General features: G+C 41.2%; 1 protein-coding gene across 7 annotated transcripts in view; it reads left to right on the forward strand.

The window, feature by feature from the left end:
- ZNF644 (zinc finger protein 644) overlaps positions 1–24,086 on the forward strand; it is an 81,389-nt gene that overhangs the window by 16,041 nt on the left and 41,262 nt on the right. For 4 of the 7 annotated variants that reach the window (XM_086617920.1, XM_086617926.1, XM_086617925.1 and 1 more), the window contains exon 1: positions 9,918–9,954. The exons of 1 other annotated variant lie outside the window; for it this stretch is intronic. The gene's annotated coding sequence lies outside the window, so the exon portion shown is untranslated. Of the gene's footprint in view, positions 1–9,917; positions 9,955–10,200; positions 10,251–20,336; positions 20,359–24,086 lie in introns of those variants that run through there. 2 more of the 7 variants (XM_086617921.1, XM_086617923.1) reach the window with 2 other exon arrangements.

The following is a 24,086-nucleotide window of genomic DNA, read 5'->3' on the forward strand; positions in this document are numbered from 1 at the left end:
AGAATGGACTGAGGGACCAGAGAGATACTGGCTATCCCAAGGAAGGGCTCAACAGGCTGCTGCAGTAAGGTCAAGAGGGTGGAGATTGTTGAGGCTTTTTACATAAAGGTAGGGGGGTGTAGGTTGCAAGTTGCATGTGATACAAATGTGCCAATGTCACATGAATACTAGGAAGCCCTCGCATGGTATTCTGCTGATGTTGTGGGGTAGATGTGCTTCCTATGCTGTGCATGCAGATGTGCCTAAGAGACCTGACAGCATCTAGGGGCAGCCCCTGTGCAGATACCTTGATTCCAGCGTCTCTGCATTCAAGGGCTCTTCCACTAGCTGTTTCCCCCAAGCTGTACTTTACAGTGACCCTTTTCAGCAGGAGGAATATAAAAGGGCCAAGGTTAACATATAGCCTGGGGTTAGAAATGGTGGTGCCGTGTCCTGAAGGTTCACCATCATTTCCAGTCCTGCCCTCTTGCTAACATCAGGTATCAGCCCCCTGACCTACTATGAAGTGCTATGATCTCCTGCTGGCGGATCCTAAACAGCAAAAGCAGTGTGTCCTCTCAGATGGCTTTTTCAGCCTCTTTGCTCTCAGCGTGCTGGGGAGCTGTTTGATCACCACAAGCTTTGACAGTCAGACATCATTAATTTTCCACAGCCTACTACTTGAAAATCCTGAAAGGACGGGCTGTCGCTCCCCCTCATAGCCCTCGCTGGCCTGAACTGCCCGCTGCACTGTCCTGCTGCAGCACAGCACTGCTGCATGCCTCGTGCCACAGCTCTCCTTCCTTGGGCCTGGTGTTTAAATTGTCAGCTCTGTCAGGAAAAAAAAAAAAAAGAATTCTCAATATGTAATTATTTCTTTTTAAAGGATGAGATAAACTATAATGTGTTAATGATGGAAGTGATCGTATACAATTCATGCTTAGTGAGTACCCATTGTCTTAAATTAATCCTGATAAGCACTGTTTTCCCCAGCCTGTGCCATTTTAACAGTCATTTCGAAAAGCTGTGCTTCCTGATGTACTATCACAAATGTGATGACACCCTCCTCTTTTAAAAAGCGTAATTGATAAAATGTGACAAAAACATGGTTATTGCTTATTCGTAAATGGGGTACTTTTAAAAGTACTCTCAGTCTTACATTGATTGGCTTAAATGACTTGCTGATTAAGACGTCTACATGAAATATTAAACCACCATTATCTGGATTCTCTTCTGTGCAGAGTAAGTAAAAACTGTTCTGCTGTTTTAAAGCAGAATATAAACATTGTAACTCCAGGCCAGAGGTATATTTGAATGGCAATTCACACATAACTTCTTAAAAAGGAATTTTAGTACGTTTGAGATGGAATTAGACACATCTGATATACTAGTAGATAGATTTGAGTGCTTCCTGAGAGTGTTCAGACATAGCTTCTCTTGCTGAAATTCCCCAAATGAAACTACTTTGCCAACTATTTATGCTTTTACAGATACCACATTTTTACTTTATGAATTCTCTGCACGGTCTAGCTAAAAATACATTTCCAAACCCTTACCTGAGTCCATTTCCACACAACTGGCCTATGAACACATTGTTGGAAACCAAAGCCAAGGGCTGTGAAACTGGGACAAATATTAAAAGTGAACATGACTGTTCTTCTAAGTTTCTCCATCCTTTCTTTTGCCTGAGAAACTTCTACTCAGCGTGCATTCCAGGATACTGAAATAATGGTTTTACAGTTATTTAAATATGTGTATTTCTATTACTAGGAAAATTAGTGCTAGTATTTTCTTTCTTTGAACCTGGTTGAAAGCTCATTAAAGTCTTTGCAGCTGTTTCACTGAGCTTATAATGAGAAATTCCATGTTCCTATGAGCTTCACACTAAAAACAGTAGTATTGTAATAAAGATCTGCCTTCAGATCCCAAGCCTAAGACCTAAAATACTTCAGTATGTCCTGAACGGGATAATGGCAAATAATCTGCTGTTCAAAATAATTCATCTGAGAGTTTAGGCAGCATGTGATCTGGAAATGCTGGATGAGCAAGACAGAGGCAAAAGTTTTAATATAGCTTTGATCATTGCACTGAAGATACTTTTTGGCAGTTGAGTGTTAATGGATGTGGCCAAGCTGAGGAGCTCGGAGATGCTTCTCCTCTGTTGGCATAGAGAGGGACCGGCAGGAAGGTTGGAAAGAAAAAAGTTACTGGGTAACAAAGCTCACATTGTAATAACCCTATGTTTTAACTTGCTCTTTTCATTTTCAACCTGCCATGCCATATACTGGTTCTGTGCAACCACAGAATCTGATAAATAATTTTTCAAATTACATATTAACTCTAAGACTGTGTAAAACTATCGCGGTTTAATATAGTTTTTTTCCCCTCCTTTTCAGGATTCAATTACAAAGATGTCTGTTTTCATGCCCTGAACATATATATACTTATCTATACAGTACAATATACTCTAAAAAAGCTTTTGTAGGGTTTTTTTTAAGCCTTATCTCTGATGTTAGATAACTCAACTATATTCATAATTAATTGTCTTGATCAAAACCAAACTCCTTACAATTAAGAAACAAACAGAAGGTATGGCATATCAAACAGACTTTCCGCTGCTGTGATCTTACCTAAACACAAAATAAGCTCCTCAGTACTTCCACATTAATAGTAATAAAGTGCTTTTTTGCTTTCTTTCCTTCTTCTTTAAATATTATTATTATGTCTTCCTGTACACAAACTTCTGGTGCTTTACAAACAAACAATAATAAAGATTTACATAATTGTTTGTGTCGAGCATAAGGACAAGAGGGTGTATGTCCATCTGACTTAATGAAAGAAATTGTAATTGCTGACATAGCAATTGCCTACCAGGCAGAACAGTGGGAAGTTCCGTGGAAAAGAAAGCAGTTTGAAATCCTGCCTGGTATGTAGTTACACTGATAGACTGGCAATGACATTGACAACTGAGAGATGCTGTTCGTTTTTCAAGTTCTGCTAAAACGTATGGCCTTGCTTCTAAAGGCAAAAGCTTTTTGGTGAAGATGTCTTCACTTGAACCTTTGTCCTGACTTCCATCTGGCCAGATGACTTTGAAATGCAGAAATCGTGGGAGGTGGCTGCTAAAACCTCTTCGTTTTTGTAAGGGTGTTGAAATGGTGTTCAGCTGAGGGAGGTGACTTTCCCTGTGTTGTGCTACCTGTGTCCCTCACTGGGACACGTAGAAATCACAAATTTGGAGATGGAGTGTGCCTGAGGGGATTATTGTCACTAATTCCCCACATTAACATTGCTCAGGTCTCTAATGTATGCTGTAGACATGGGTGTGACCCTAATGCCAGTCACAGAGGTGGGTGTAGGGAGAAGTGGGGTGTGACACAACAGGGAGGAGACCCGAACATGGCATGCCACAGGTCTAGTGCAATTTCCTTATCATCAGTAACACTGCCAGCATGGGACAGTCATGGCGAAGTCTGGGCGTGTGGTTGATAGTGGTAGGTGCTGGACTTTTTTATGCTCTGTCCTCTACAGGGATACATTAATGTTACCGGTGAGGCACCTGAGACAGGGAACTTGAAATTTCTCTGTCTTCTCTCTGTATGTGATTTTGGCACTATGATGTGAACTGAATCATCAGACTGGGTTAAGCAGAGCTATGATAATTTATACCTATTATATCTAGGTCTTTTCCATCATCTAGTGAAGGCCAGTTTATTGCCACATCTTTCTTCCTCTCCCACTAAACTATAATTCATCAACAGACTCAGGAAGAAATTTGTTATGGTTTTGTTGCTCATAGCATATTTTCATATATTAATACTTCCTGTGCAGGATGCCAGTGGCAACTCTCCAAGGCAATACATTGTTGTTTTTAAGGTTAGTGCTGTATTATATGGTGGTCTTTTACTACACTAATCTGCTTTCTTGTGATCTTTGAATTCGGTGAGACTTCAGTAACTCAGACGTGAGAAGAGAGATGCCAGTCTCCTGAAGGGAACAACGATGCAGGATTAACTATCATCTTTTTAATGTGGGATGAATTAGAATAATGCAAGATAAAAGAAAATCAGCATAAAGACCAAGGTTAATTAATTACTATTGATAATTAATCCAGGATTTTTTAATTAATAATGTTGATTATGGTGGTACCTGAGGAGCAGCTGAGAACGGAGCCTCGTGTGCCAGGCAGGCAGTGCTGCCCCAGCAGCTGCTCCTCTCTGGGCAGTGGCAGATGCCACAGTGGCACTTCTCCATGGCAGGACGGCTGGGGGAGGCTGGGTACGGAGCTGCCGCCCTCCCGACAGCAGTGGGTCTGTAATCCCTAGCGCGGGCCTGGCCGAGGGGAGCGGGTCTGAGCAACAGATTTTCATACCGATGCCTTCGGAGAGAGGCCCAGCAGCAGGAAAACAGGGTGCCAGTTGTCTTTATTATGTAGTGTGGAGAACCTTTTTCCTAGATGGGAGATGGAGAACACTCAAACTGCAGTTCTAAAGGCAATGAACAGCGTCCAGCAGTAATGTTCCCCTAGGCAGAGTTTCTAAATATCCTTCCATTGCAAAATAGTTTATTTCAGTACTAACCTTACCTTGGGATCACTGTTTAGAGCGTCAGAAGATTTAATGGCTAATGGTTTTAATTTTACCTCAATGTTCTTGCTGTCCTCTTATTGTTTTACTGGCAATTCTAAAAGTTTAATTGATAGTGACAAAGATGACTAGAATATCTTGACTTATAGCAGAGATTAAATTTATATTACAAATAAAATACATTTTTTTCTGTCTGAAAAGTAGACAAGACTAGGCAATCCTCTTTAATTAATGTTGACAACTGTATTTTAAAAGAGCCTGTGAAACAAATAAGCCAACAAAACATGAATCAACAGCTCAAAAAAAAAAAGTTAAGAAAAAAAAATTTTCCTCTCTCAGTTTTTACAATGTTGAAATAAATCACACCGCTCTGATTCATTCTGTTACTAGTTCTCCTAATATTTCAGTGGAAATAATGTTAATTACCATTTGTTGAAACAATCAGTACATTGAGCTCCTAAATCAGTTGATATTGGTGAAATGAGTACTATATCTTTGTAAGAAAGGCCAAGAAGCCGGAAACATCTCTTCAGGATGAAAAGAAAAGTTCTGTGGGAAGTTAAGCAATAACACACATATCTTTCATGTTTCTGGGGCCTTGTTTCTGTAGTTATGAGCATCTAAGGACAAAGACAAGACAAATTTTATACGTAAAGGTAAGATATTTTATTAAAACAACCATCTTAGCTGAAAAAAAATGTCTTGGGTACTCAAAAACTTCTCTAGTTTTTCAATTTATAGTAGTGGATTTAGTAAAAGATGCTACATTTCATATAAACTCTATTTTTGTCTGAAATTCAGACATCAAGGATCATTTCAATGTTGAAAATGTCTTGGAAGACAAAATTTTCTACCAAAGGCTATGGTATGAAAGATAAGATCAAAGTAGTAAATGGAGAGGGGAAACGAATGGGATAAATGCAACGTATCTATTACATGAGTATGTTACTAGTTTGAAATCATACAGGCTTAAATTGTTCTACAACTCAAAACTATATCATTTAATCTTTTATCTGCTGTTGTTTTGGTTGCTATATACAGGATAAGCAGAATAGTTTGTTATTGAAAGAAATGTGTCAACTGAAAATGAAATTTTCAAAGAATGATGCACATAGTGGCTGTATTTCCATAGTGAAGCTTTTTGCATAGAGTTAATGAAGTGCTTGGGGTCCTAGGGAATAAAAGGTGCTATATAAATGTAAGAAATTATCATTAAAAAGTTTTTCCCTCCAGGCATTTGGGATTTTGCTGTGTGTGTTACAAGGAGGCATTTGCAATCTTCTTTCATTCAAAATGCTTCAGCTTAGGCCTGCTCCAACTCTTCATTTGGTTTTGATCAAGACAATTCTTCTTCTTCTCCCTCTGCAGCTCCAGCTACAAAAACGTTTATATGAAGAAACAGTTTCTAAATTGGTTTCAGTTAATCATATTTTGCTGCTAACATGAAAGAGCCTGCCTTGGTTTAAGCTTTTTATAACCATTTTGAAGACCAGGAGGAACTAGGTAGCAACCTTCTCTCAAGAGGTTTTCAAATGCTCTTTTAACTGTTATTAGACCTTGTCTGCATTGGTGGAGAAATAATACAGGGGACAGACAGAATTCCTGGGAACAAAAAGCCAGCCGTGCAATATCTGGCCTAATTTTCAAGAATCGTATCGTATGGTCCTTTACTGGCTGCGCACGTTCTTTCACTGATCTTAAGAGTGCCTCACTGGAGCCTAGTTCTAAGGCTTCCATTTCATGCACACATGCAATCCCAATTTTGCATCATTTCGTGTATGTTTCTCAAGTCTTCTTAATCCAGTATGCAACCTTTAAGATCGTCCACTACTTTTCACGTATTATAAGCATAAGTGGCAAAGCTGGTGGAATTAGAAATCAAAACAAGAGTTCTGACACAACTGGACATCATCTTTTTACTGCACTGCCATTTTCATGAAATGTTGCAGTTATGTGCTCCATGAATTCATGTCAAATGTGGATTTTTCTTTGGATCCACAGATCGTGTAGATCATAAGCGTTTTTTAGAGAGTCCATTACTGCTTATGGAATTGGGCCTTTTAGTGAGCTAAAAGTAGGAAGTAGGAAGTTGAGGCATTAAAGCGCTAGATGACTCTGAACTCTTAATAAAATTGTGAGATTTGGCAGCATTAGAACAAAAGTTCAGATTTCCTTATGCTAACCATTTTACTTGTTCACAAATAGACATGAAATATAATAAACGTTGCGTCTTCTTCTACAAGTTAATGCTTTTATAGAATTTGATGTTTTCCTTCAACTAGTAACTGCAGAATTGAAGCAAGAATTGCTGTTGCTTAAAAATTATCTGCCAGGGGACAAAATATACATAAGTAAGTGTGATGACCTTAAAATAATTGGATACAATAAAATATATGATACTCAGCAAGAAGCACAGGGTAGTGTTAATATTTGCTTTTTCATGTTTTTATTGTTTGTATTTGGTTAGCATATGACAAAGCACATATGACAAAGAATCTCAGAATAAATCTGTGGATTGCATGAGATTATAATGTTTTTTGTGCTTAAGAGCAATGGAAAACTATCAATACACGATCCTTTCAGAAAACAAGCTTGATTCTCAGAAGAGTAACATTAGCGCTCATTAGGGGACTGAGTGCTGTAGGGTACTGTTAATGAAATTCATAGCCTTTCGCCTGTGGGCTATCAGTTTGAATTCAGTCTAACTCAGTGGAGATTAAAAATTGGCCTATTTAATGGCCTTTTAGTCATCTCTAATGAGATGAGTTTGGTGGATCTCAGTCCCAAAACATAAACCATTCACACAGCCTTCTCCTAACTGGTGAGCTCCAGAGAAACCCTCAAATTTAATGGATTCTAGGGAAAATTAATCTCTGGTACCATGAAAAAACAAACGAACAAACAAAAAACAACAAAGAAAAGCAAAAGCCTTGATTCATACTAGTTACATGAGCACTAACAAACACATTGGTTTTAAATGTGGAATTTATAGTGATATGTAAAGTTTATAAATTAACACATCAGCTGAGCATGTGATGTGTTGCCACACAGCTAGACACAATGTAACATGACAAAGACTCCCAAAGGGGGTATCGACACCTGTGTGTGAAATCACACCAAACATTACATGTTTAAATATCTCTGGGATTCATTTCTATCAGAAAAAAAGTAGGATCAGAGCAGATATCTGGATAGTAACTGCAGTTATAGAAAATGATGCTGAAAACAATAATTGCCTAGTCTGCCTCCATTACTTCACATCAGAGTAAAATAATCTTTTCTTACGGATATTTAACTTTGTCTTAATATTAATAAACTTTCTAGAACCCTCTGGAGAACAAATGCCAGTTTTATTCATCCATATCATAGTAATGTCTAATCTAAATTTCTTTCAGTGCAGTTTGAAACTGCTAAGTTTTGTCCTGCCTGCAGTGGATTTAGTGAACAATGTATTTTTCTCCCCATAGTCTTTTCTTCTCTAGACTTAAAAAATCTCATCGTTCCTATTTTCAATTAGGGTTATGTCTTTTAAAAAAATGTTTTTTCCTTTCCCTGTACTCCCTTCTATTGGACTTTTTTGAAATAAATTTTTCTTGAACTGCAGAGCCCAAATCTGAACACATTACTACAGCTGAGGCTTTACCAGTATTAAATGAGGAGAATTTCTATGTATGTCCTAGAATGAAAGTTCTGTTTACACATCTCTTGTACTGCGGCTTTTTTCACAACGGTGTAACATTGTTGATACATGTTCGGTTTGTGATCTACTCTGATCCCCAACCCCTTTTCTGAAGATCTGGTGTTTATTCCTCTGTTCCCAGCCTTGTAATTGTGCAATTGCTGTTTTCCTAGTTAAATGTTGAAACTGGCATTTGTATTTATTCAGTTGCATCCTATTTCTGCAACCAGTTTATCAAGAACATTTTGAATTCTTTTCTTGTCCTGCAACGTGCTTCCAGCTCTGCCAGTTCGGCACTCTTGGCAAATCCAATGAATGTAAACTGTACTCTGTCATTCCCATAATTAGACTTGGTCCCAAACTCAGGACATACCTACCTCCAAGGAACTGTATTTACTATATCCTGCTCTTTTTGCACAGTGAAGCATTGCTGATGTAGTTTTGCACCACTGCAGATTCATTTCATTATATGTTTTTTGCTTGCTCAATTAAAAGTTCCTGAGATGGTAAGTCAAGCCATAAGAGATCTACTGCTGCTCCCATCCAAGGCCTGTTACACTGTCACAGCATGGGATGAGTTTGGCTTGATGCAATTTTGACAAATCCATGTTGGCTGTAACTTATCACTTGATTAGCTACCATATCCTTAAAATATGTGATTATGTGCTTCAATACTTTTCTGGGAATAGAGGCTGGAATGATTGACAGTTCTTGGCTCTACCTATTCCCCCCTTTCAATTTATATGTGCTGTGTTTTTCCTTTTTCCTCTCTCCTGAAATCTCAGTTGACCGTGAGCTCAGTGACGATGCTCACACCTCTAACGTTGCCTTAATCAACTTCTCACTCTAGTGTGAAATCCTCTGGGCCTAGCAAATCTGAAGAAAAAAAAAACCCTAATTTATCAAAGCAGTCTCCACTTTATGTGTTGACTATTCTGCCCCTGAATCCCTGACCTTCTGAATCGGGGTTTGCCATCAGAAGCATTAATCTGAAGAAAAAATGGCACCGAACGCTTCTGCTTTCTCGGTGTCACCTCACAGCTTCCCGCCCACCCGAACGGACTGACAATCCCCGGGTCGTCTCCTCTCTGCTCTCAGGTTTCCTGTTCCCTCACGTCGTTCGCCAGCCGCCGCCTGCCGCCGGAGCCTGCCTTCCTCACTGGCACGGCGAGTGCCTCTGTGCAGCTCCTGCGGCACTTGACCTAGTTTTCCACTTTCTGTGGGAAAGGCACCGCCGAGCAACCGGCGCTCCGACTTCCCGCTCCCGAGCGCGCTGCGCGGCTTGGCGCAGGTGAGGGGAGGCCGCACCGGGCGGGCGGGCGGGCGGGCGGCAGCAGTCCGCCTTCTGAAGAAAGGTCTTTAGGGAAACTGTCCTCCCGCCTGCGGGAGGCACTTCGTTCGCGCCCTCAGAGCCCCGCCGGGAGCGCCCCGCTGGGGCCGCCCTGCGGTAACAGTCGCGCACCTGCCACCGGCAGGAAAGGGGACGCGCGCCCCGCCGGCCGAGCGGCTCGGGGCGGGAGGGGGCTGAGGCGCGCCGGCGCGGGAAGGCCGTACGCATGCGCGCTCCGCCCCCCGGGGGACGCGTGTGCGTGTGGGGCTGTGTGTGTGTTGCCGCGCGCGGAGTGGCGGGGGGTCGGGAAGCTTGCGCGATGACGTCATGACGCCGCGCGCAAGACGTAACCCCGGCGTGACGCACACCCCGACGAGCTCGTGAGTTTCCCGTTGTGTTTTTTTTTTTTTTTTTTTTAAATGCCCTTCCCCCCGGCCCCCCTCCCCCCCCCCCCTCCGCCCCCGCCGGCAGCGGGGAGGGCGGGGGGCGCGAGCCGCTCTTCGCGGCGCCGCGTGGGGCGGGGGCGGCGCGGGCCGGGCGGGCGCGGCGGGCCGGCCGCCCTAGCGGTGGTGCGCGGGGAGGGCGGCTCTGCCTTCATCCTGCCGCATCGGGGAACATGGCGGCCGCCTCCGACCTGGTGCGGCACCGCGACTCGGCCGCAGCCGCCCGCGTCGCGGTAAGTGGCCGGGCCGAGGCGACGACGGTGGCGGCGCGGCGGAGAGAGGGCGGACGAGCGAGGCGCTCGGCCCTTCGGTGCTCTTTGTCGCCTCCCTCCGTCCCCGCCGTCGCCCCTCGCCCCCTCCCCGAGCCGGCGAGCGGCCTCTCCGGTGCCCCGGCCGGGCCGGACACAAAGGGCTGTGCCGAGGAGGGTTTTGTTCGGTCACATGAAGAGGCGCAGCCAGTGAGCGCGGAGCTGGGAGGGGGGAGCGGGGCCGCCGCCATTGCCAGGCGCGGAGGAGCTGGGCAGCCCGGTGCCGCCGCGGCGGGGCCTAGGGCGCGGGGAGAGCCGCCCGGGGCCGGGCCGCCAGCAGCGCGGGGCTGCGGGGAGCCAGGTAATGCCCCGCCAGGCAGGGGCGGCCGGGGAAGGAGGATGCCGTCGCTCGCGGGTGGCCGGGGTCACCCTGGGGGGCCCCGACAGGGGTCGGTCCCCTCCCGCCGCCTGCGCCGGCGTGCTAAGGCGGCGCGGCGGGTCCCGCTGGGCAGACCTGCGCTCTGCTTCTCGCCGTTTCGCGGCCGCTTGCCTCCCTGGTGCGGGTCGCCACACATGCCGCCCGCTTGGGCTCACGGTCAGCCCGGGAAAGGCTGCCTGCTGCGGACCTGGGCAAGGGGTAACGCGTGATCCCCGCCTTCCCCTTCGTTCCCTTCTTGGTGCGAAGCAGGGCGGTTCTGAAATGCGTGGTGCTGGTGTAAAGGGCTGGCAAGTTCCTGGCCCGCTATGGCACCGGCCGGTGTGCCCTGCATACCGGGGCAATGCCGCTGTCTGCAGCGCGCGGTGCTCCCGAAGCCGAGGTGGTCTACAGAGCGAAGGAAAAGTTACCCGTTCAGGTATCAAAGTCGTGTGTTCGGGCTCCCAGCTGCTTCAGGGGTGTCTCTGACAAAGATTGTGTTACATCGGGTTGTAGTGATGAACATCATCTTGACCGATACGATTTATCTGAAATCCAGAAAGTTTTCTTTCTTCTTATGGCTTCTATGTAACCTTTAGTCTATTGGAAATACTTCTGTTGGGGTAGCGTGAACTGTAAAACTGGCAGGTCACGGTGGTAATGAAAAACAAGCATGGTATAATCGAAATAGGTTTCCATCAGTGGTGTACAACTCTGGCCCTTTAAGCAAAATCTCATTTGCAGTGATACTCTGATTCTTGCCCCCCCCCCCCCCCCCCCCCCCCCCCCCCCGCCCTTCTTGCACATAATTTAATTACGAAGATTGTGTCATGGAACTTAGCCTTCAGACGCATATGGGCAATGAATGTGCACCAGATTTTAGAGTAAGAAGCCATTTCGTGTTGTATAGATTAATGAACTAACACATGGGACAGACGCTCTTAAGAGGCTGATAAGCATCTCTGGAATTCCACCACAGAATTGTACTTTTACTGAGAAGTTTGTGCAGTACGCGTTTTTGTTTTTGTTTTGTTTTTAATACAAGTTGCAAAATAGTTTTTCATTCAAATTATAAACCGAATCTCTAAAGAGAAGATTCTTCACAGTTGAGAGTGGAGTGCTTCAGAGTTTTAGTAACTTAATGCGATTCTTCTGCTTGGAGTTCTTCACTACCTGACTTGTGAAAGGGAAGTGATTGCAGGGCAGACTAAATGGACTGATTAACCAAGGCAAAATAGATCTGGAGAAGCTTTTAGTGGGTCACTTAGATGCAGAGAAAACGCAGCAATTTTCTTACTGGAGAGCAGTTTAAGTAGAGTGCATGGAGGAGCAGAGCAGTGTGATAATCCTATCACGCTGACTTACAATCAAAGCAGATGTTGCAAACTTGTCTAACAGAGGGATGTGGTGCAGAGTTATTCAAGAATTACAATGAAATACAAAAATTATCATTACAATGAGAATTGAAAAAAATAATCTTCAAAATACTGTCTTAAAATAGTTTATTCTGACATCTAGCATTCATTCAAATTGATTTTTTTTTTAATTAAAAAAAATTACCCAAGGAACAGGAGTTTTGCAGAGGAAAAAAAAAAGTTGTTAATGTCACCAAAGAAACTTTTATTTATATAGATATGTTTTTTCTTTTGTTTTCTCCAATCTGTATGGGTTTTTTTATATTAAAAATACCCTTGGCAATTATCATTGTAACAAAACCAGAGCAAAGGTGTACTACTCTGACTTTTTTTTTTTTAAAGTTTCTTAAAGTCCAACATGTAGTTTATACTGAGTAGGGCTAGAAAGAATACACCTAAGAAATGTGTATGAAAGTTCTTGAGTGAATGCTAAAAGAGAATACTGCTGTCTTGAAATCTCAATAGGTGACCTGGCTGGTAGGAGGAAAAGGCACTGATCACTTCAAGCATCCTTGTGAGGTTATTTAGTACAGCAACAATTGATTGAAATAGGACCATCAGCAATTGAATAAAACAGGATGTTAAACAATAGTGGCAATGTCTTTCACTTTAAAATAACAGTGTAGGCTGAATTTCAATATGGACACTGAATTCAGGGACTGTGGAATTTTTTATGGAATAGTTTGTGCTTATACTTGCAAGTATATTAGCAAGTTTACTTTTTTTTATTCAAGCCTTTTGAAGTCACTCCTGGAGAAAATGGAACTGGAAAGAGAATAAAGTTGTCTGTAGTAATAAAACACATACGTGCTCACACACAATTACTAATTTCAAACACTTTCAGAGTTCATCAGCTTGCAAAAGATCTGAGAACTTAAAACTGGAAAAAATACAGAATAGTTGTGTCACCTGCTGTGCATTTTCACCTGAAATTGTTTTAAATTAAAGGTCCTTGAACAGTTGCTGATGGCTGTTTGGCTAGTCAATAACTCACTTTCCTCATGTTCTTATATTTTCAAACAACTTCTTGTCTTTAACAGAGTTCAAGTGATGTGGCTGTTAGAGGACTTCCTTAAGATATTTTATTCCCGCTATTATTTTAATACCAAATGCTCTTCTTTAATGATACAGTTATTTTAAGCCAAATTGACTTAGTTCCTTCTGTGCTCTGGTTTGTCACTATGCTGTATTATGTATTCAGAGATTGGGAGGAAGATCATTTAATAATAATATCAGGTTATATCTGAACAATGTTGCACTCACTTAAATTGACTTTGAGACTGGTTTAAGTTGTCATGGCCTGCAAAGCCCAACTCCTTCAGATGAAACTAGTGTCCACCCAGCTTCAGAGTGTGAAGAAATCCCTAGTGAAATAAACCAAAACAAGTCTTCTTTCTCTAAAAATCTGTTAGTTTATCTTCTTGAGCACTCTAAATATGAGCTGATTTTTTTTATAATTAACACATTTCCTAGCTGCTTTTTTTTTCCTGTGTAGATGCAAACTTCATACAGCTACTGGAAAAGAGCTGAAGTTACCCAAGGAAATTGTGAATGTTGGTTTTTCTGGCTGACGTGCTTAATTTGGGCTATCTGTGTTAAAGGATTTCATGTAGCTTGCAGTATCATGAAAAAATATCCTTTTCATGCTTAATTTAAAAAAAAAAAACAAACCACCTAACAGTTTCACACCTGTATACATGATGTCACTTAAGTCAAAACTTGTGTCCTGGTTTTGACTGAGACAGAGTTAGTTTTCCTTTCTAGCACCTAGAAGAGCTCTGTGTTTTGGATTTGGTATGGGATGTGTTACAAGAAGAACATTGATAGTGCACTGATGTTTATAGTAGTGGCTGAGACATGGAGGATCTTTCAACTTCTCCGGGTTTTACCAGTGTGCAGGAGCACAACAGGCTGGGGGGGAGCACAGCTGGGACAAAGGGCCCACAACTCCTCCTATGATTTGAATTTAGATTTAGGATTCAGGGCCAAATTGGCCAATGGAGTATTCCATATCTTGCAATGTCATGCCCAGTATGTAGATCAGGGTTGACAGGGAAGAAGCTCTCTTACGCAGTTCTGAGGACGCTCTCAAACTCTTGATCTCTTGGAGTTCTGGCTCTCTCACTCTCTTTTTGGGCCTTTTGCTTGTCTGGGATTGCGGTGCTGGACTTACCTGTTTGAAGCTGTTTGCTGGGATGGGACAGACGTTGGTCACCAGGTGGTGAGCAATTAGACTCTGCATCACTTGTTTGTATATATTATTACTATTAGATATATATTCATATATTATTTTATTATTGTTGTTGCTAAGTTGTTCTTATGTCGGCCCACGAGGCTCCTTCCCTTTTCCCCTTTAATTCTCTTCCCCGTTCCCCAAGGGGTGGAGGAGGGTGAGCGAGTGGCTGTGTGGCATTTAGTTGCCTGCCGGGTTAAACCACAACAACTTGGGTCAGTTACTAGGAACCGTTCGTACAGGCAGTGGTGGTGGAAAGGCCGTGCCCATGTAGTTCGCAGAATTGTGGAAGGGCTTCTCGTTGGTAAGCAAGCGTATGGAATGGCCACTGACTTCCCTGCTTACGTAAAACCAGACGCAAACACAGTGCATCTCTACTGTACAGTAATACCATGAGACATAATTTGATGCTCAAATCACAGCTGTCTGTCAAGAAAGACCATGAAATGAATTTGCATAAACTTCTAATGTGTGTTTTTTCAAAACATTGAAAAGAGCCTGATAGTCACAGGGTCAGTCACGTTACCTAGTGTGCGATGCAGCGTCATGCAGTGAGTATTTCGTCTTGGTACAAAGTCTACCCAGAATTCCGTGATGTTTACTCATAAGCGGTGTTGCTTCATTGAATGAGAGCAAGCTTTTTAAAATTTAGAAGTAAGGAAATAAAGCAATCCAAATAAAACCGAGTATCCAGTTGTGCTGTGTTTTTGTCACTGTTCAGCTGTACATAGCAGCTGTTCTGTTGATAAAATGTTGCAGCAGCGCCCTTGTCCTTACACTGCTGGTGAGGTTAAAGGGGGGGAAGACCGTGGCTTAACAGTGAGTATGCATTTTCTGATCTTGGCTACACTAAATACTAACTGACTTAATATTTCTGAGCAAATGCAGTAATACAGAGAATGCTTACTCCAGTAGATGTAATTGTGATACTCCTGGTATGGGAATTACTCGTTTCAGGTGTGGCTAAATCCAGATACTGGAAATGTTAAATCTCTAGTTGACATTTATTGATTGATACTGAATGCTTAACCTTATATTTAATCGACTAGTTGAAGGATGATGGAATATTTAGTAATTCATTATTTCTTGCAACTTAATAGATGCGAAGTTTGTGCTAAAATCAGAATAGAGGTTAGACTGCTGGGTTTTGGAATATTTCAGGCCTATTGTTAGTGTGTAGTAACTATTTTCAGTATGCTGAAAATAATGAAATAATAATAAAGTTAGATACTTACCATACTTATGAAAGATTTGGAGTTTTGGAGACTGGTTGCAGTATAGTTGTTGGGTTTTTCTGAGTGAAAATAAAAAAGGTAGAAATTGCAGTCTCGGATATTTGCAATCAGATTTTTTTTTTATAAAGGGACATTATTTTGGTGATTATATTTTTTGCTTACCTTAGATGAGTACTTGATAATGTTATAGTCTTCACAAAGCAGCTGAAGGGAGGTAAAGGATGCATCTTGGGAAACAGGATGGAAGGAATTAGAGATACCTTACTGATTTGTCCAATTGGAGCTGGAGACAGGGATTGAGATCATTGTAACTTTCCTGTTTTCTGGGCCAACTGTTAGCACTCCCTTGTAAAAATAGCTTCCACAACGAAGTGATAGAACGCAACCAAAACAATGTGTCTTTTATAATTTACTTTTATTTACAGGCTTTTATCTCATATGCCCTTTTTTAGTTTGAGTGAAAGAAATGAGGAATTCCTTAACAAATGTAATCCTTGTCATGTTGAAAAGTGGTAATGATTCCTGCCTGCCTGCCTGCCTCTTTGCAGAATAATAATTTGGTGCATTAGTAGCATGATTTGTGCTTTATTCCATCTGCTTTCCCGGTGTTGCTCTTTGATGGGGACAGAATGGGGTTTCCACCCAAGAGTTCTTTCCAGCAAAGGCATACAACAGGTCAGCGGAATACTTTTGGAAAACTGTTAATGCATGGCTGCTCTGAAGCTGCTGCTTGCTGCTGCTGGTAGGAAGTGGTAGGTATCTGTTTCTTGTCTGACTGCAGTCAGTGGGGTGATGGGTGGTGGCCATGGTTTAGGGTGGTTTTTTGTTTGCTTGGGTCGGGTTTTTGTTTTGTTTTGCTGCTCTTCGTAGAGTGTTCTGGTTTGTAGGTTGCTGCTTTTTTTTCTCTTGAGTGGTAGCTTCAGTTTTTCTCTTGAGTGGCTGTCCTCTGAATATTCCACTTCTGATTCCACTCAGCTTTCCCAGGAGCACTATCTATGTGATATAATTCTTGACAACTACTTTTTGAAAAAGCCCTTAATGTTTATAATGTTTGTTGCTGATATCTTTCTTCATCTTCAAATGTAGAAACATACAACAGTTTCGTATTCATAGAGTTTCAGAAACTATCTCTAATATTAACTTAGTTTTTGAAATTGATCTTTTTCAGCCAGAAGAGGTGGGAACTTTATTGAATTTATATCTAAAATTAGAGTCCTAACTACCAAAACAGTGATTGTAGGTTATTGAAGTATTTATTGTGTTTGTGATTCCTTTGTTTGCAAAGAGATCATGTATTCTTACACATATTCTTAGGAGCCTTCACCAAAGACACTAGATTCTGTGTTCCCCTGTGATAATTGGTGAGGAGGGTGAAGGGGAGTATTTTTTCCAAAAGCTTTTTCTTGTTACTGTAAGTTGGCTTCATATTAGAAATTATATTTTCAACAGAGGACAGCCTTTGCCTGAAAAGTTCAAAGATAAATAACTTTGTTTCTTCACACAGAAGTGCTGCTTTTTTTTGTTTTAATACTGTAGTTGTTATGAGTATCATCTTCTGTGAGAAAGTCTTGATTGTATGTGCTGTCACAGAGTGAGAAGTGACAGTTCTGCAGCTGGCTTGTCCCAGCTCTGTCCCACAGTGAAGTGGCTACTCTGTCCTCTTCTGCTTCTCTTTTTTTTTTTAATAGATGTATTGACATCAGTGAAATCACCTAATCTTTTCCGTTCTTGAGCAACATTTAAAAATTGAGAACCTGTGGCATGTAATGAAAATATCTGCGTTGTATACAAATTATAATGAACATTAGAACTCTGAAGTTACTTTAAAAACAGTTTTTCATCTTTTGGGAAGTCGAGAACAAAATACCAGTTAGTGCTCCCTACTCAGGTACTTATTAAGAAAAAAAAATATGTTGTGGCAGTTTTCTTCTGGGGAACAAGGGAGAAGATAAGTTAGGAGACATGTGATGGTGAATTAACGTAGATAAGCTGCACTGAAAAAATTCAGAGGCTTTGGAGCAGTTACAGAATGGGAGGGAGTAGAGCTTGCACGTCTAGTATGCAAACTGAACTGAAACGCTGATGAAACTGAGGTGGAAAGGTTGCTTGTGTGGTATGTAAACCAAAGATGGCTGTAGATATTGTCTGTTGTATGTTCTTTCTACATCTTTGCTTTGGGGAAACCTCTGAAGGTTTGTTCTGTCTGACTTGTTTTCTTATAAGTGCTTGAGGATAGTGATTGTCTTTTTCTGTGTCCTTATAAAGCCTTGAATGTATTGGACAAGTGACACATGTTGTGATGAGAAATGGTAGACTTGCTGATGAGCTGCTTTAGCACGGATTCTCATAGACCTTTTCTTCTGTTAGTGTTTTGAAGTGAGGTAGGTACATCACTAGGATTCAGTGCCGTGTTCCTGTAAGTGACAGGCCCCTGTTCCCAGACTTTCTAGATGATGAGGCTTACTGGCTAAGTTCATTGTGATTCATAATGCTACACATGTGGCAGAAAGAGCTGATGGATTCTTCTACTGGTGTGTGTGAGGGTTGGAGAGGAAGAGGAACAGCTTCTATAGCTGAACAAAAAATCATTCCTAATTCTACCCCTCTACTGCCATTGTGAGACTGCTGTTAACTTTTCATAATTTTACCAGCAGTAATGTGCCTTAACAGGCATAATGTATTTCTGTGTAAGGGAGAGAACCAAAAATAGAAACGATACTTGGAAGAAACCATTCAGGTTCCTGTGTAACTAAGTGTCACACTATTTTTAAAAATACTATACAGGTACTGTGATAATTCATTTTTAGAAATCTCTTTTGGTCACTAAAAACAACTTGGGAATTCACCTTCCATTTCTTAGTCCAGTGAAGTTCTAGCAGAGGTGAGCGAAGATGATGTGCAAGAGGTGGTCTAGCAAGGATTTGTGTCAAAAACAAACAAGAAAATTGTGATGTTATAGTGAGAGGAGGCTTATTTTGTAATTGTTGCAGGAATTTTGTATGTGTGCGCACAGTTTGTGTGTTCCTTTGCCTATCTGTCCAGATAGACTTTTTTTTAAAAAAAAAAATATGCATTTACACAGAGACAAACAATTAAACCCATCTTTGTTGTTTTCCAGTGTAAACGTTTTGTGTTATGGAACAAGGTACGACGTTCTAAATTAAGGCTGTATTTAGGGTAACATCTTGACATTTAGTAAAATTGTCAAGACATCCAGGTTCTGTAGTCTCTTCAGAAGTCCAGCAGTGTCCATTAGGAATTGGAGAGGATTTTAGCATTCAGAAATGAAAACTAATGCTGTGTGATGTTAATCAACACCTTATTTGAAAGAATACAAAAATAATAGTGTGTTACTTTTGTTACCAATATTTTTCTGTTCAGAATTCACACTTTGTTCTTATTAGGACAACTCTATTAGTGTAAAAAAAACTAACAAAACAAAAAAATCACCCCGAAGCCAGAAAACAACACAAAAACCACCGCAAAACCCCCTCACCTTTTCTTTAGTCTTGCCTTCAGTACAAGCCTGAGTGGTTTTTGACTGCCTGTACTCATAACAAATTAAAGACACAAATATCACATTGTTTTCCTCTAAATATTGTAAATTCCCCAAAATTTCTGATAAGCTTAAATATAGTCAAGAAATAGCTTTGGTTTAAGGTGTTCTGAAGTCTAGTTTTGGAGAAGTTGACCTGTTCTGTGCTGTACGTTTGTTTTCAGTTTTATTTGTTCTCTGAATTTTCTTTAGTTTTGTGAATCTATTTGTAGTAATACCTTACATTTTTCTGTACTTTTTACAGAGTTCTGGCTCTTATTTTCTCTGAAGCTGTTTAAAGTTGATTAAGTAGGAATTGACTAAGTTCTGAGCATTTTCATCAGAAATGCTGTAATTAAGTATGCTTCTTTATGTTGTCCATGAACTCTCTTCTTTAATCCATTTAAACCAAAAGATTTTGCATTCATAGATATTCTCTAAATATTTAGCGTTGATTATAGTTTCTTCAGTGTTCCAGCTGAAAACAAACATGAAATCTAAGTGGATCTAACCTTGAAAATCTCACTTGTATTTTACAAAATTCCCAAGAATGAGCTAAGATAGTAGCTCTGAGGCGAGTGGGCAGGCAAAGAGTCGACCGTATTTATGGACCTAAAAGTAGTCACAGAACCTGTATTGGTGTAGGTGACTCGGGTTTTGGAGATGCATCAGTCAATATTTGTGTGATTTTATCAAGCCTTTGCAGGAGGTATTCTGGTGATCATTTTGTTTTAACTGTGGATGTCCAAGACAATGGCAAAGTTTCCTTTCTCTTAGGTACTCACTTTCATTTGTTTTAAGAGGCTTTGTTACTAGTACAAATAACATAAGCTCTTTACTTGCTAGAGGAAAATATTTCTGTCACAAGGTTATGTGCTTTTTAAACTGCAAGCGAGGTGTAGGAAACATACAAGTTTCTTTGCCTCAGTTAAAAAACTGTCATTTGTGTCCGTATTCTGAAATGGAGTCATTATCTAAATGGTTTGTGCCAACTGCATGTATATTTTTTTTTATACTCTTGATTTTATACAATTCTACCCTCTGCAGATCTGGTTCTTTTGCACTATCCCTGTAATCCAATGTAAAGCATGTGAAACAGGTTTAGAATATGTCTTGTCTCTTCTGTTTCTTGGGCTACTTTTGAAAGTTTGGTTGGGAAATCTGTTTTGGTCAGGAAAACTGACAAATCAAGTGTATATCTTTTTTTAGGCCCAACCAGATTAGGTGCCTAAGGACAGCCAATGGCCTGGATATGCGCAGGTGAGGATAACCAACGTGGCATACTTTTTGCTCTTGTATTTTCTGGAAATCTTACCTCTTTGTCGTGGTTTAACCCCAGCCGGCAACTAAGCACCACACAGCCGCTCACTCACTCTTCCCCTCCAGTGGGATGGGGGAGAGAATCAGGAGAGTAAATGTGAGAAAACTCATGGGCTGAGATAAAGACAGTTTCATAAGTAATGCAAAACTGCACACGCAAGCAGAGCAAAACAAGGAATTCATTCAATACTTCCCATTGGCAGGCAGGTGTTCAGCCATCTCCAGGAGAGCAGGGCTCCATTGCATGTAGCAGGTACTTGAGAAGACAAACGCCATCACTCTGAATGTCCCCCTTTCCTCCTTCTTCCACCAGCTTTACGTTGCTGAACATGGCATCATATGGTATCGAATATCCGGTGGTCAGTTGGGGTCAGCTGTTCCAGCTGTGTCCCCTCCCAACTTCTTGTGCAGCCCCAGCCCACTGGCTGGTGGGGTGGAGTGAGGAGCAGAAAGGCCTGACACTGTGTAAGCACTGCTCAGCGGTAACAAAAACATCTCTGTGTTATTGACACTGTTTTCAGCTCAAATCTGAAACCCAGCCCATACCAGCTACTAGGAAGAAAATAAACTTTATCCCGCTCAAAACCAGCACTAACTTCTTTGGGCACACCAGAAGGATGCTTTCTTGTAGCCAGAACAAGGATATGCACTGCTGTAATTCATCATATGATGGAGACATCACTTTTATCATGAGATCAGTATTTCATGTGAGTAGCAGTGTATGTCACATGGCCAAAATGGTGGCAATGAAGTGGCCAAATACATGTGATGTAATGGGTTTTCTGTTTTGTGGTACGTTGGGTATGCTGTGACCTTTAAGTATATTTGTTAGAACCTGTATGCCCTGCCTCATTTTATTGGTTGTGTATCATCCTAGCTAGCTAGAGGAAACTAGGTGAGAAGGTAAGTATTTGCAGGTGTGACAAGGCAGTAAAAACCAGTATGCTTTACTATGTATGTGCAAATGAATGGAGGTGAGTGTCTGCATGAAACACTGCATGCTTACACCTGAAATTCCAGATACCTTATTACTAAAAAAGTACATGTTGAAAGGACTGAGTTTGACCATTGACTGTCATGCATTTGGAGGAATTAATTCAAATAGTAAAAAAAAGTCAAAGATAGAAAGCTTTTTGCCCAATTGATGGCTAAGCAAAAGGAAGCGAATGGTGGAACAAAGTCCACAGGCTTTGGTTCAAGTTTGAAGAGAGGAAGATTAGTGAAGCCCTAATCTTGAAGTGAAGCCTGCCTGGGACTACTACACCTTCTTGCAGTCTGACATGGAGATTCCGTAGAAGGTTATTGAACAGTGTAGAAAGTAGACCTCAAGATACTTCATAGCTTGGGTAGAGAGACCTTGAGATAGATTTTGAGAATATCTGCTTCATAGCAAAATGCTTTTCATAGAATAATTTTCGAGCAAAGGCTTAGTAACTTGACAAAACACTTGGTAATTGTACTATAGGAAACAGTCCTGTATGGTGATGAATTAAGTATGTTGTTAGTAAAACTTGCGGACACTGTTTGAACACGGGGACCATGAATAGGAGCTTACTAGTGAGATGGATGTTGTGTCAGAGCTGATCTGTGGTTGTGGTGCTGGTGATGTGTGGCTGGTACGATGGAGTATTCAGAATGGTGACTAGTGGTCTCCAACTACATTTCAAAGAGGTCCGTGGAGGCATTTGCCCCAGTTTGCTTGCCAGGTGTGGTATTATAACCTGGGTTATAACATGTGGGTCGTTCCTATTTAAAAAAAGATGGAATGCAGCTATCTGGCATAAAGATGTAAAAATAAAACACAATTGGTTTCTTCCAACCCAAACCATGCTATGATTCAGTGGTTTAATTATGTCACATTGCTACTGCGTATCTAAAGTAGGAAGTAGTTTTTTCCTACTTATGTAGCTGATGGACAATGTTGGAAGCTTAAAGTACCATCAAACCAAGAGTGAAAAACACTGAGTAGCTCAGTGTGAGGAATGGATTTTTATTTATTTAAAAAACATTTTCAACAGCTGTTTAAGTCATAGTGTTAACAGCATATTCTAACTTTACTCCTTCATCAAAACCAATCCTCTGTCATCAAAAAGCAGTCTTCTGCAAAATGAAGGAAAGGCTTTATGTTACTGGTTTCATATATGTGACTCCTCAAAGTGATCTTTCGTAGATTATAAGTAATAGCATGTATACAATCCAGTTAGAAAGCAAAGTATTTTGTAGCTTCACTTCAAATGTGATAAGTAGTAGCTGAATCCTGTTATACAAAATATATGTACATTTTATTTAGACAAAACTATTGCAGGAAGAATGCCTGTGCTGGAATTTATATTTTTAGGTGATTATTTTATATGATTATTTTCTTCATACAGGGAGCATTGATTGTGGTGACAGCTTAGTCCTCTGATAAGCAAGCGGGCTCTTTGGGAGTTATCAGTGGTGTTTAAAGACTCTCATACTGCAGAGTGTCTACTCTGTCCTCTGCTGGAGGTTACTGTCATAGGGACATCAGAACAAAATGTCTCAGCCACACCAATTCTGAGTTCAGCATAAATCTACCTTCATTTTAAGCTTAAGCCCTTATATATGAGATATTCATGACTGGTTTATAAGCAGAGGTTTACAAATACTTATGGAAGTCTAAGTGTGCCTGAAGTCTCTAGGAAATTTTACATTTTCACGTGCATAGAAAATACGCTTCCTGTGAAGCTATGGACAGAAGATTCCCTTTCCTGCCATGGTCTACAGGAAGTGTCAGAAACACTGTCTAGACAGACAACAGCAGGCATTAGAGCTCGTGATCCCAGCATAGCTACCCGTTTGAACTGGAACAACTTGTGAGGAACTGAATTTGGACTTAGGATCCTGTTTTGTAGGGAGTACTTATGCACTAGTAACAGTTTGCTGTTCCTCCCATTGCTTTTACAAATGGCTCTGTATTTAGCTTTCTTTCTAGTGCCCTCCCACCAACTGCTTTCTTTCAAACTGTTGTGGTATAAGAAAGGGAGATTGTTTTAAAATCAATAAGTGAAAATAGTGTCATTTATCACTAATTTTGAGATGTAGGATTTTAGACTCAACCTTTTTAAAAACTGCATAGAAGAAAGCCAGGAAAGTGTTTCAGGTGTTGTCGCTTTTAAGTCTGCAGAAACGTAGAGGAGGGGTTGGAAATGAACATGTACGCTAGTTTTGTCTTACAATGTTTTTCTAAATACAGAAAATTCAGAGACATGTCAGTCTACTAAGAAATTGCTTTTGGCTACAGCACCTGCTTTGATTTTGTAATCCGTGGTCTGAGCAGGGGTTCTCGGTGGCTGCTGTCGGTGTGGTGACCGAGGCGATGAGCCTGCTACCTGGTCATCTTCTCCCGGGCAGTGTGCTTGGAGCCTGCAGCTTAACATAATGAATCACATTGCTGCTCTTCTCCTCCAGAGTTCTGCAGACTGTTTAGTTTACCCTGAAAGTAGGGGTGTTTTTAAAAAGTGGACTGCCATACTGTTATATTTTCATTAATGTAACCTGAAATTGTGTCAGGTCCAGCATTAGAGAATGCTGTGAGGTCAGTATGTTACGCTGAAGAAGACAGTCTAGACGGAGGTATCTGAAGTATGTAGCCAGAGAGAAAGCTGCTGAGCAGTTTGCCGCCTTTGGGTTTTAAACGGAGATTG

This window comes from Tauraco erythrolophus, chromosome 10 (genome assembly GCF_009769465.1).
Source record: "Tauraco erythrolophus isolate bTauEry1 chromosome 10, bTauEry1.pri, whole genome shotgun sequence".
In the NCBI taxonomy this organism is placed as follows: Eukaryota; Metazoa; Chordata; class Aves; order Musophagiformes; family Musophagidae; genus Tauraco; species Tauraco erythrolophus.